The sequence below is a fragment of the Patagioenas fasciata genome, chromosome 31, assembly GCF_037038585.1.
Source record: "Patagioenas fasciata isolate bPatFas1 chromosome 31, bPatFas1.hap1, whole genome shotgun sequence".
NCBI lineage: Eukaryota > Metazoa > Chordata > Aves > Columbiformes > Columbidae > Patagioenas > Patagioenas fasciata.
The window spans coordinates 2,796,960-2,810,306 of NC_092550.1; the positions used below are offsets into that span (position 1 = coordinate 2,796,960).

Below are 13,347 nucleotides of genomic sequence, written 5' to 3' on the forward strand. Positions count from 1 at the left end.
GGCAAACCTATTCGTGGGATTGTTTTTGCCCAGGGACCTGGCAGCACCTGGTGGGTGATGCTTAAGGATGGAGAAGTTCGGTGTGCACCTCAAGGGGATTTGATTTTAGGTGAAAATGTGCAATGCTGAACTGTACGATGTGAATTGCCGCACTAACAATGTTTAATAAGTGTCTTTCAGATCAAGACAATGGTGATGAAACCAGCGCTGGCTTCTTCGAGTGGCGCCCGACACCTTCTTGGAAGTTGGTGTCCTTAACCCACCAACAGGGGTCATGAGATGCACTTGGACCATTTTCCCTGCCCTGGGAGACTGTGGTGACAAAATGAACTTAATGAACTTTTCAAAGGATGGTCCACTGATTAATTACTCCTGTGTATATATGTACATATGTATATATATATAGTAGTAGTGATTAATTAGATTGTATTGATAGATTGTATTGATAAGGTTTAAGTATTCAGTGAATGTCATATGATAAGGGGTGGAATGTCCTGGTTTTGTTAAAAACAAGTTTCTCTTTTAGTGAATTTGCCTGTCAGCCAAAGCCTTCATGTCAGCTGCATTTTCCTGGAGAACCAGACACATGTTTTGGTTAAACCCAGCAAGGGAATGCAAACTTATTGACAAGCACAGATGGACATCTCGCGAGAGGGGCAACGAGAAACTGGTGATCGAGAGACTGACCAACGGTGAATAACATTCCATTCACGTGAATACTTCATATAAAAGTGGGAGATCACGAGGATCTCGCCCCTTTTCCCTTTCTCCCTTTTTTCCTCATGGCCGACATCAGGAGAGGACCTTGCTGGTCGTCCCTGCGAACGGAGGCCAGTGAGAGACTGAATCCAGCTCCGGTTGGCTGCAGAGTCTGATCCAGGACTTTGGGTGCTGGCTCTGCAGTTGCTCAGACTTACAAGATGGGTTTTGTATATTTGTATTATTTTCTCTGTTCTCATCAGTAGCATCAGTAAAACATCTTGAACTTTTCCAGCTCTCTCCCCTCTGTGCTTCTTCCCCTCCCGATCGCCTGTGCTGAGTGGGAAGGGGGGAGAGGGAGGGGCAAAAGGGGGAAGTGGGGGGGGGGAGAGGAGGTTGACAACACATCTGCCAGGGTTTGATTGTCACCCCGCAATCCTAACCCTCGACAGGGACAAAGGGGGACCCAGGATGTCACAATGGGCCCTGGGGACAAAGGGCGGTCGCCAGGATATCACAATGGGCTCTGGTGACAATGGGGTCCCCAGGATGTCACAATGGGCCCTGGGGACAAGTTGGGGTCCCCTGAATTTCACAATGGGCCCTGGGGACAAAGAGGGCTCCCCAGCATATCACAATGGGCCCTGGGGACAATGGGGGGTCCTGGGACGTCACAATGGGCCCTGGGGACAAGGGGGGGTCCCCAGGATGTCACAATGGGCCCTGGGGACAAAGAGGGGTCCCCTGAATGTCACAATGGGCCCTGGGGACAGGGGGGTGCAGTGTATGTCACAATGGGCCCTGGGGACAATGGGGGGCATCCAGGATATCAGAATGAGTCATGAGGACAAGGGGGGGTCCCCATGGTGTCACAATGGGTCCCCAGTGACAAGGAGGGGTCCCCATGGTGTCACAATAGGCCCTGGGGACAAAGTGGGGTCCAAGAATGTCACAATGGGCCCTGGGGACAAAAGGGGTTGCCATAGTGCCACAATGGGCCCTGGGGTCAAAGGGGGTCCCCATGGTGCTACAATGGGCCCTGGGGACAAAGGGGGGTCCTGGGATGTCACAATGAGCCCTGGGGACAAAGGGGGTGTCCCCATGGTGCCACAACGGGCCCTGGGAGGAAGGGGATGGCCAGGATGTCACAATGGGTCCTGGGGAAAATGGGGGGTGCCCAGGATGTCACAATGGACCCTGAGGACAAGCGGGGGTCTCCATGGTGTCACAATGGGCCCCAGTGACAAAGGGGGTCCCCTGAATGTCACAATAGGTCGTGGGGACAATAGGGGGTCCTGGGACGTCACAATGGGCCCTGGGGACAAGGGGGGGTCCCCAGGATGTCACAATGGGCTCTGGGGACAAAGAGGGGTCCCCTGAATGTCACAATGGGCCCTGGGGACAATGGGGGGTCCTGGGACGTCACAATGGGCCCTGGGGACAAGGGGGGGTCCCCAGGATGTCACAATGGGTCCTGGGGACAAGGGCGTGCCGAGGATGTCACAATGGGCCCTGGGGACAATGGGGGGTCCTGGGATGTCACAATGGGCCCTGGGGACAAGGGGGGGTCCCCAGGATGTCACAATGGGCCTTGGGAACAAGGGGTTCCCCCAGATATCACAATGGGCCCTGGGGACAATGTAAGGTCCTGGGCTGTCACAATGGACCCTGAGGACAAGGGGGGTCCCCAGGATGTCACAATGAAATCTTGGGACAAAGGGGGTCCCCAGGATGTCACAATGGGCCCTGGGGACAAAGGGGGTCCCCACGGTGTCAGAATGGGCCCTGGGGACAAGGGAGGTTCCCTGAATGTCACAATGGGCCCTGGGGACAATGGGGGGTCCTGGGATGTCACAATGAGCCCTGGGGACAAGGGTGGTACCCACGGTGTCACAATGGGCCCTGGGCACAAGGGGGGGTCCCCATAGTGTCACAATGGACCCTGGGGACAAGGGGGTGCCGAGGATGTCACAATGGGCCCTGGGGACAATGGGGGGTCCTGGGACCTCACAATGGGCCCTGAGGACAATGGTGGGTCCCCTGAATGTCAAAATGGGCCCTGGGGACAAAGGGGGGTCCGCAGGATGTCACAATGGGCCTTGGGAACAAGGGGGTCCCCAAGATATCACAATGGGCCCTGGGGACAATGTAAGGTCCTGGGCTGTCACAATGGACCCTGAGGACAAGGGGGGACCCCAGGATGTCACAATGAAGTCTTGGGACAAAGGGGGTCCCCACGATGTCACAATGGGCCCTGGGGACAAAGGGGGGTCCCCTGAATGTCACAATGGGCCCTGGGGACAATGGGGGGTCCGCAGGATGTCACAATGGGCACTGGGGATAAAGGGGGGGTCCCCATGGTGTCACAATGGGCCCAAGTGACAAGGAGGGTCCCCACGGTGCCACGATGGGTCCTGGGGACAAGGGCGTCCCCCAGATGTCACAATGGGCCCTGGGGACAAAGGGGTGCAGAGGATGTCACAACGGGCCCTGGGAGCAAGGGGGTGGCCAGGATGTCACAATGGGTCCTGGGGAAAATGGGGGGTGCCCAGGATGTCACAATGGACCCTGAGGACAAGCGGGGGTCTCCATGGTGTCACAATGGGCCCCAGTGACAAAGGGGGTCCCCTGAATGTCACAATAGGTCCTGGGGACAATGGGGGGTCCTGGGACGTCACAATGGGCCCTGGGGACAAGGAGGGATCCCCAGGATGTCAGAATGGGCCCTGGGGACAAAGAGGGGTCCCCTGAATGTCACAATGGGCCCTGGGGACAAGGGGGTGCAGAGGATGTCACAATGGGCCCTGGGGACAATGGGGGGTCCTGGGACATCACAATGGGCCCTGGAGACAAGGAGGGATCCCCAGGATGTCACAATGGGCCCTGGTGACAATGGGGGGTCCTGGGACGTCACAATGGGCCCTGGGAAGAAGGGGGGGTCCCCAGGATGTCACAATGGGCCCTGGGGACAAGGGGGTGCCGAGGATGTCACAATGGGCTCTGGGGACAATGGGGGGTCCTGGGATGTCACAATGGGCCCTGGGGACAAGGGGGGTCCCTAGGATGTCACAATGAAGTCTGGGGACAAAGGGGGTCCCCAGGATGTCACAATGGGGCCTGGGGACCAGGGGGGGTCCCCAGGATGTCACAATGGGCCCCAGTGACAAAGGCGGCCCTATGGTGCCACAATGGGCCCTGGGGACAAAGGGGGTCCCCTGGATGTCACAATGGGCTCTGGGGACAAGGAGGGTCCCCAGGATGTCACAATGGGCCCTGGGGACAAAGAGCGTCCCCAGGATGTCACAATGTGCCCTGGGGACTAGGGGGGGTCCTGGGATGTCACAATGGGCCCTAGTGACAAAGGGGGTCCCTATGGTGCCACAATGGGCCCTGGGGACAAAGGGGGTCCCCTGGATGTCACAATGGGCTCTGGGGATAAGGAGGGTCCCCAGGATGTCACAATGGGCCCTGGGGACAAAGAGCGTCCCCAGCATGTCACAATGGGTCCTGGGGACAAGTGGGGTCCCCAGGATGTCACAATGGGCCCTGGGGACAAAGAGGGGTCCCCTGAATGTCACAATGGGCCCTGGGGACAAGGGGGTGCCAAGGATGTCACAATGGGCCCTGGGGACAATGGGGGGTCCTGGGACCTCACAATGGGCCCTGAGGACAAGGGTGGTACCCACGGTGTCACAATGGGCCCTGGGCACAAGGGGGGGTCCCCATAGTGTCACAATGGACCCTGGGGACAAGGGGGTGCCGAGGATGTCACAATGGGCCCTGGGGACAATGGGGGGTCCTGGGACCTCACAATGGGCCCTGAGGACAATGGTGGGTCCCCTGAATGTCAAAATGGGCCCTGGGGACAAAGGGGGGTCCACAGGATGTCACAATGGGCACTGGGGACAAAGGGGGTGTCCCCAGGATGTAACAATGGGCCCTGGGGACAAGAGGGGATTCCTAGGATGTCACAATGGGCCCTGGGGACTAATGTGGTCCCCACGGTGTCACAATATGTCCTGGAGACAAAGAGGGGTCCCCAGGATGTCACAATGGGCCCTTGGGACAATGGGGTTCCTGGGATGTCACAATGGGTCCCCAGTGACAAAGGGGGTCCCCAGGATGTCTCAATGGGCCCTGAGGACAATGGGAGGTCCCCATGGTGTCACAATGGGTCCCCAGTGACAAGGGAGGTCTCCACAGTGCCAGGATGGGTCCTGGGGACAAGGAGGTCCCCAGGATGTCACAATGGGCCGTGGGGACAAAGAGGCTCCCCAGGATGTCACAATGGGACCTGGGGACAAGGGGGTCTCCAGGAACTCACAATGGGCTCTGGGGACAATGGAGGTTCCCCAGGATGTTCACAATAGGCCCTGAGGACAAGGGGTGGTCCCCATGCTGTCACAATGGGTCTCCAGTGACAAGGGGGTTCCCCACAGTGTCACAATGGGCCCTGGGGACAAAGGGGATCCGCACGGTGTTACAATGGTCCCGGGGGACAAAGGGGGATGCCCAGGATGTCACAATGGGCCCTGAGGACAAGGGGGGGTCCCCATGGTGTCACAATGGGTCCCCAGTGACAAGGAGGGTCCCCATGGTGTCATGATGGGTCCTGGGGACAAGGGGGTCCCCTGAATGTCACAATGGGCCCTGCGGACAATGGGGGGTCCTGGGACGTCACAATGGGCCCTGGGGACAAGGAGGGATCCCCAGGATGTCACAATGGGCCCTGGGGACAATGGGGGGTCCTGGGACGTCACAATGGGCCCTAGGGACAAGAGGGGGTCCCCAGGATGTCACAATGGGCCCTGGGGACAAAGAGGGGTCCCCTGAATGTCACAATGGGCCCTGGGGACAAGGGGGTGCCGAGGATGTCACAATGGGCCCTGGGGACAATGGGGGTCCTGGGACGTCACAATGGGCCCTGGGGACACAGAGGGGCCCTAGGACGTCACAATCAGCCCTGGCGACAAGATGGGGTCCCCTGAGAGTCACAATGAGCCCTGGGAAGAGAGGGGGCTCCCAAGGACATCACAATGGGCCCTGGGAACAATGGGGGGTCCTGGGACGTCACAATTGGCCCTGGGGACAAGGGCGGGTCCCCAGGATGTCACAATGGGCCCAAGGGACAATGTGGGGTCCTGGGATGTCACAATGGGCCCCAGTGACAAAGGGGGTCCCCTGAATGTCACAATGGGCCCTGGGGACAATGGGGGGTCCTGGGACGTCACAATGGGCCCTGGGGACTAGGAGGGATCCCCAGGATGTCACAATGGGCCCTGGGGACAAGGGGGGGTCCCCAGGATGTGACAATGGGCCCTGGGGACAAAGAGGGGTCCCCTGAATGTCACAATGGGCCCTGGGGACAAGGGGGTGCAGAGGATGTCACAATGGGCCCTGGGGACAATGGGGGGTCCTGGGATGTCACAATGGGCCCTGGGGACAAGGAGGGATCCGCAGGATGTCACAATGGGCCCTGGGGACAAAGTAACGTCCTGGGATGTCACAATGGGCCCTGGGGACAAGGGGGGGTCCCCAGGATGTCACAATGGGCCTTGGGAACAAGGGGGTCCCCCAGATATCACAATGGGCCCTGGGGACAATGTAAGGTCCTGGGCTGTCACAATGGACCCTGAGGACAAGGGGGGACCCCAGGATGTCACAATGAAGTCTTGGGACAAAGGGGGTCCCCAGGATGTCACAATGGGCCCTGGGGACCAGGGGGGGTCCTGGGATGTCACAATGGGCCCCAGTGACAAAGGGGGTCCCTATGGTGCCACAATGGGCCCTGGGGACAAAGGGGGTCCCCAGGATGTCACAATGGGCCCTGGGGACAAAGAGGATCCCCAGCATGTCACAATGGGCCCTGGGGACAAAGGGGGTCCCCACGGTATCAGAATGGGCCCTGGGGACAAGGGGGGTCCCCTGAATGTCACAATGGGCCCTGGGGACAATGGGGGGTCCTGGGATGTCACAATGGGCCCTGGGGACAAAGAGTGTCCCCAGGATATCAGAATGGGCCCTGAGGACAAGTTGGGGTCCCCTGAATTTCACAATGGGCCCTGGGGACAAAGAGGGCTCCCCAACATATCACAATGGGCCCTGGGGACAATGGGGGGTCCTGGGACGTCACAATGGGCCCTGGGGACAAGGAGGGATCCACAGGATGTCACAATGGGCTCTGGGGACAATGGGGGGTCCTGGGACGTCACAATGGGCCCTGGGGACAAGGGGGGGTCCCCAGGATGTCACAATGGGCCCTGGGGACAAAGAGGGGTCCCCTGAATGTCACAATGGGCCCTGGGGACAAGGGGGTGCAGTGGATGTCACAATGGGCCCTGGGGACAATGGGGGGCGTCCAGGATGTGAGAATGAGTCCTGAGGACAAGGCGGGGTCCCCATGGTATCACAATGGGTCCCCAGTGACAAGGAGGGGTCCCCATGGTGTCACAATAGGCCCTGGGGACAAAGTGGGGTCCAAGAATGTCACAATGGGCCCTGGGGACAAAAGCGGTTGCCATGGTGCCACAATGGGCCCTGGGGTCAAAGGGGGTCCCCATGGTGCTACAATGGGCCCTGGGGACAAAGGGGGGTCCTGGGATGTCATAATAGGCCCCAGTGACAAAGAGGGTCCCCAGGATGTCACAATGGGCCCTGGGGACAAAGAGGGGTCCCCTGAATGTCACAATGGGCCCTGGGGACAAGGGGGTGCAGAGGATGTCACAATGGGCCCTGGGGACAAGGGTGGTACCCACGGGGTCACAATGGGCCCTGGGCAAAAGGGGGGGTCCCCATAGTGTCACAATGGGTCCTGGGGACAATGGGGGGTCCTGGGACGTCACAATGGGCTCTGGGGACAAGGGGGGGTCCCCAGGATGTCACAATGGGCCCTGGGGACAAAGAGGGGTCCCCTGAATGTCACAATGGGCCCTGGGGACAAGGGGTTGCAGTGGATGTCACAATGGGCCCTGGGGACAATGCGGGGTGTCCAGGATGTGAGAATGAGTCCTGAGGAAAAGGGGGGTCCCCATGGTGTCACAATGGGCCCCACTGACAAAGGGGGTCCCCTGAGTGTCACAATAGGTCCTGGGGACAATGGGGGGTCCTGGGACATCACAATGGGCCCTGGGGACAAGGAGGGATCCCCAGGATGTCACAATGGGCCCTGGGGACAAAGAGGGGTCCCCTGAATGTCACAATGGGCCCTGGGGACAAGGGGGAGCAGAGGATGTCACAATGGGCCCTGGGGACAATGGGGGGTCCTCGGACATCACAATGGGCCCTGAATACAAGGAGGGATCCCCAGGATATCACAATTGGCCCTGGGGACAATGGGGGGTCCTGGGACGTCACAATGGGCCCTGGGGACAAGGGGGGGTCCCCAGGATGTCACAATGGGCCCTGGGGACAAAGAGGAGTCCCCTGAATGTCACAATGGGCCCTGGGGACAGGGGGGTGCAGTGGATGTCACAATGGGCCCTGGGGACAATGGGGGTGTCCAGGATGTCAGAATGACTCCTGAGGACAAGGGGGGGTCCCCATGGTGTCACAATGGGTCCCCAGTGGCAAGGAGGGGTCCCCATGGTGTCACAATAGGTCCTGGGGACAAAGTGGGGTCCAAGAATGTCACAATGAACCCTGGGGACAAAAGGGGTTGCCATAGTACCACAATGGGCCCTGGGGTCAAAGGGGGTCCCCATGGTGCTACAATGGGCCCTGGGGACAAAGGGGGGTCCTGGGATGTCACAATGGGCCCTGGGGACAAAGGGAGTGTCCCCATGGTGCCACAACGGGTCCTAGAAGCAAGGGGGTGGCCAGGATGTCACAATGGGTCCTGGGGAAAATGGGGGGTGCCCAGGATGTCACAATGGAGCCTGAGGACAAGCGGGGGTCTCCATGGTGTCACAATGGGCCCCAGTGACAAAGGGGGTCCCCTGAATGTCACAATAGGTCCTGAAGACAATGGGGGGTCCTGGGATGTCACAATGGGCCCTGGGGACAAGGAGGGATCCCCAGGATGTCACAATGGGCCCTGGGGACAATGGGGGGACCTGGGACGTCACAATGGGCCCTGGGGACAAGGCGGGGTCCCCAGGATGTCACAATGGGCCCTGGGGACAAGGGGGGGTCCCCAGGATGTCACAATGGTCCCTGGGGACAAAGAGGGGTCCCCTGAATGTCACAATGGGCCCTGGGGACAAGGGGGTGCAGAGGATGTCACAATGGGCCCTGGGGACAAGGAGGGATCCCCAGGATGTCACAATGGGCCCTGGAGACAATGGGGGGTCCTGGGACGACACAATGGGCCCTGGGGACAAGGGGGGGTCCCCAGGATGTCACAATGGGCCTTGGGAACAAGGGGGTCCCCAAGATATCACAATGGGCCCTGGGGACAATGTAAGGTCCTGGGCTGTCACAATGGACCCTGAGGACAAGGGGGGACCCCAGGATGTCACAATGAAGTATTGGGACAAAGGGGGTCCCCACGATGTCACAATGGGCCCTGGGGACAAAGGGGGGTCCCCTGAATGTCACAATGGGCCCTGGGGACAATGGGGGGTCCGCAGGATGTCACAATGGGCACTGGGGATAAAGGGGGGGTCCCCATGGTGTCACAATGGGCCCAAGTGACAAGGAGGGTCCCCATGGTGTCATGATGGGTCCCAGTGACAAGGGGGTCCCCAGGATGTAACAATGGACCCTGGGGACAATGGGGGGTCCTGGGACGTCACAATGGGCCCTGGAGACAAAGGGGGTCCCCTGAATGTCACAATGGGCCCTGGGGACAATGGGGGGTCCTGGGACGTCACAATGGGCCCTGGGGACAAGGAGGGATCCCCAGGATGTCACAATGGGCCCTGGGGACAATGGGGGGTCCTGGGACGTCACAATGGGCCCTGGGGACAAGAGGGGGTCCCCAGGATGTCACAATGGGCCCTGGGGACAAAGAGGGGTCCCCTGAATGTCACAATGGGCCCTGGGGACAAGGGGTGCCGAGGATGTCACAATGGGCCCTGGGGACAATGGGGGTCCTGGGACGTCACAATGGGCCCTGGGGACACAGAGGGGCCCTAGGACGTCACAATCAGTCCTGGGGACAAGGTGGGGTCCCCTGAGAGTCACAATGAGCCCTGGGAAGAGAGGGGGCTCCCAAGGACATCACAATGGGCCCTGGGAACAATGGGGGGTCCTGGGACGTCACAATTGGCCCCGGGGACAAGGGGGGGTACCCATAGTGTCACAATGGGTCCTGGGGAAAATGGGGTCCCCAGGATGTCACAATGGGCCCTGGAGACAATGTGGGGTCCTGGGATGTCACAATGGGCCCTGGGGACAAAGGGGGTCCCCTGAATGTTACAATAGGTCCTGAGGACAGTGGGGGGTCCTGGGACGTCACAATGGGCCCTGGGGACAAGGAGGGATCCCCAGGATGTCACAATGGGCCCTGGGGACAACGGGGGGTCCTAAGACGTCACAATGGGCCCTGGGGCCAAGCAGGGATCCCCAGGATGTCACAATGGGCCCTGGACACAATGGGGAGTCCGGGGACGTAACAATGGGCCCCGTTGACAAGGGGACATCCCCAGGATGTCAAAATGCGCCCTGGGGCCCAGGGGGGTCCTGCGATGTCACAATGGGCCCTGGGGACAAAGGGAGTCCCCTGGATGTCACAATGGACTCTGGGGACAAAGGGGATCCCCACGGTATCAGAATGGGCCCTGGGGACAAAGGGGGGTCCTGGGATGTCACAATGAGCCCTGCGGACAAGGGTGGTACCCACGGTGTCACAATGGGCCCTGGGCACAAGGGGGGGTCCCCATAGTGTCACAATGGGTCCTGGGGACAAGTGGGGTCCCCAGGATGTGACAATGTGTCCTGGGGACAATGTGGGGTCCTGGGATGTCACAATGGGCCCCAGTGACAAAGGGGCCCCCTGAATGTCACAATGGGTCCTAGGGACAATGGGGGGTCCTGGGACGTCACAACGGGCCCTGGGGACAAGGAGGGATCCCCAGGATGTCACAATGGGCCCTGGGGACAATGGGGGGTCCTGGGACGTCACAATGAGCCCCAGTGACAAGGGGCGGTCCCCAGGATGTCACAATGGGCCCTGGGGACAAAGAGGGGTCCCCTGAATGTCACAATGGGCCCTGGGGAGAAGGGGGTGCAGTGGATGTCACAATGGGCCCTGGGGACAATGGGGGGTCCTGGAATGTCACAATGGGCCCTGGGGACAATGGGGTTGCCCAGGATGTCACAATGGGCCCTGGGGACAATGGGAGTCCCCAAGGTGTCAGAACGAGCCCTGGGGACAAATTGGAATCCTGGAATGTCACAATGGCCCCCAGTGACAAAGGGGTTCCCCATGGTGTCACAATGGGCCCTGGGGACAAAAGGGGTCCCCAGGATTTCACAATAGCACTGGGGACAAAGGGGGGTCATGGGATGTCACAATGGGCCCCAGTGACAAAGAGGGTCCTCATGGTGCCACAATGGGCCCTGGGGACAAAGGGGGTCCCCAGGATGTCACAATGGGCTCTGGGGACAAGGAGGGTCCCCAGGATGTCACAATGGGCCCTGTGGACAAAGAGCGTCCCCAGCATGTCACAATGGGCCCTGGGGACAAAGGGGGTCCCCACGGTATCAGAATGGGCCCTGGGGACAAAGGGGGGTCCTGGGACGTCACAATGGGCCCTGGGGACAGTGGGGGGTCCTGGGACGTCACAATGGGCCCTGGGGACAAGGGGGGGTCCCAGGATGTCACAATGGGCTCTGGGGACAAGGAGGGTCCCCAGGATGTCACAATGGGCCCTGTGGACAAAGAGCGTCCCCAGCATGTCACAATGGGCCCTGGGGACAAAGGGGGTCCCCACGGTATCAGAATGGGCCCTGGGGACAAAGGGGGGTCCTGGGACGTCACAATGGGCCCTGGGGACAGTGGGGGGTCCTGGGACGTCACAATGGGCCCTGGGGACAAGGGGGGGTCCCCAGGATGTCACAATGGGCCCTGGGGACAAAGGGGGGTCCCCTGAATGTCACAATGGGCCCTGGGGACAGTGTGGGGTCCTGGGACGTCACAATGGGCCCTGGGGACAAGGGGGGGTCCCCAGGATGTCACAATGGGCCCTGGGGACAAAGAGGGGTCCCCTGAATGTCACAATGGGCCCTGGGGACAAGGGGGTGCAGTGGATGTCACAATGGGCCCTGGGGACAATGGGGGGTGTCCAGGATGTGAGAATGAGTCCTGAGGACAAGGGGGGGTCCCCATGGAGTCACAATAGGCCCTGGGGACAAAGTGGGGCCCAAGAATGTCACAATGGGCCCTGGGGACAAAAGGGGTTGCCATGGTGCCACAATGGGCCATAGGGTCAAAGGGGACCCCATGGTGCTACAATGGGCCCTGGGGACAAAGGGGGGTCCTGGGATGTCACAATGGGCCCTGGGGACAAACGGGGTGTCCCCACGGTGCCACAACGGGCCCTGGGAGCAAGGGGGTGGCCCCAGGATGTCACAATGGGCCTTGGGAACAAGGGGGTCCCCCAGATATCACAATGGGCCCTGGGGACAATGTAAGGTCCTGGGCTGTCACAATGGACCCTGAGGACAAGGGGGGTCCCCAGGATGTCACAATGAAGTCTTGGGACAAAGGGGTCCCCAGGATGTCACAATGGGGCCTGGGGACCAGGGGGGGTCCTGGGATGTCACAATGGGCCCCAGTGACAAAGGGGGTCCCTATGGTGCCACAATGGGCCCTGGGGACAAAGGGGGTCCCCTGGATGTCACAATGGGCTCTGGGGACAAGGAGGGTCCCCAGCATGTCACAATGGGCCCTGGGGACAAAGAGCGTCCCCAGCATGTCACAATGGGCCCTGGAGACAAAGGGGGTCCCCATGGTATCAGAATGGGCCCTGGGGACAAAGGGGGGTCCCCTGAATGTCACAATGGGCCCTGGGGACAATGGGGGGTCCTGGGATGTCACAATGAGCCCTGCGGACAAGGGTGGTACCCACGGTGTCACAATGGGCCCTGGGCACAAGGGGGGGTCCCCATAGTGTCACAATGGGTCCTGGGGACAAGTGGGGTCCCCAGGATGTCACAATGGGCCCTGGGGACTAAGAGGGGTCCTCTGAATGTCACAATGGGCCCTGGGGACAAGGGGGTGCAGAGGATGTCACAATGGGCCCTGGGGACAATGGGGGGTCCCCTGAATGTCAAAATGGGCCCCAGTGACAAGGAGGGATTCCCAGGATGTCACAATGGGCCCTGGAGATAAGGGGGTGTCCCCAGGATGTCACAAGGGCCCTGGGGACAATGTGGGGTCCTGGGATGTCACAATGGGCCCCAGTGACAAACAAGGCCCCTGAATGTCACAATGGGCCCTGGGGACAATGGGGGTCCTGGGACGTCACAATGGGCCCTGGGGACAAGGAGGGATCCCCAGAATGTCACAATGGGCCCTGGGGACAATGGCGGGTCCTGGGACGTCCCAATGGCCCCTGGGGACAAGCAGGGATCCCCAGGATGTCACAATGGGCCCTGGGGACAATGGCGGGTCCTGGGACGTCACAATGGGCCCTGGGGACAAGGGGGGGTCCCCAGGATGTCACAATGGGCCCTGGGGAAAAAGAGGGGTCCCCTGAATGTCAC

The 13,347-nt window shown here is 60.5% G+C and overlaps 1 long non-coding RNA gene across 4 annotated transcripts in view; it reads right to left on the reverse strand.

Annotated features, from left to right (window-relative positions):
- Nucleotides 1–13,347, reverse strand: part of LOC139825934 (uncharacterized) — a 67,094-nt gene that overhangs the window by 3,097 nt on the left and 50,650 nt on the right. The window contains exon 3 of one of the 4 annotated variants that reach the window (XR_011736087.1): nt 141–312. The exons of 2 other annotated variants lie outside the window; for them this stretch is intronic. This is a non-coding gene — a long non-coding RNA (uncharacterized lncRNA). One more of the 4 variants, XR_011736085.1, reaches the window with a different exon arrangement.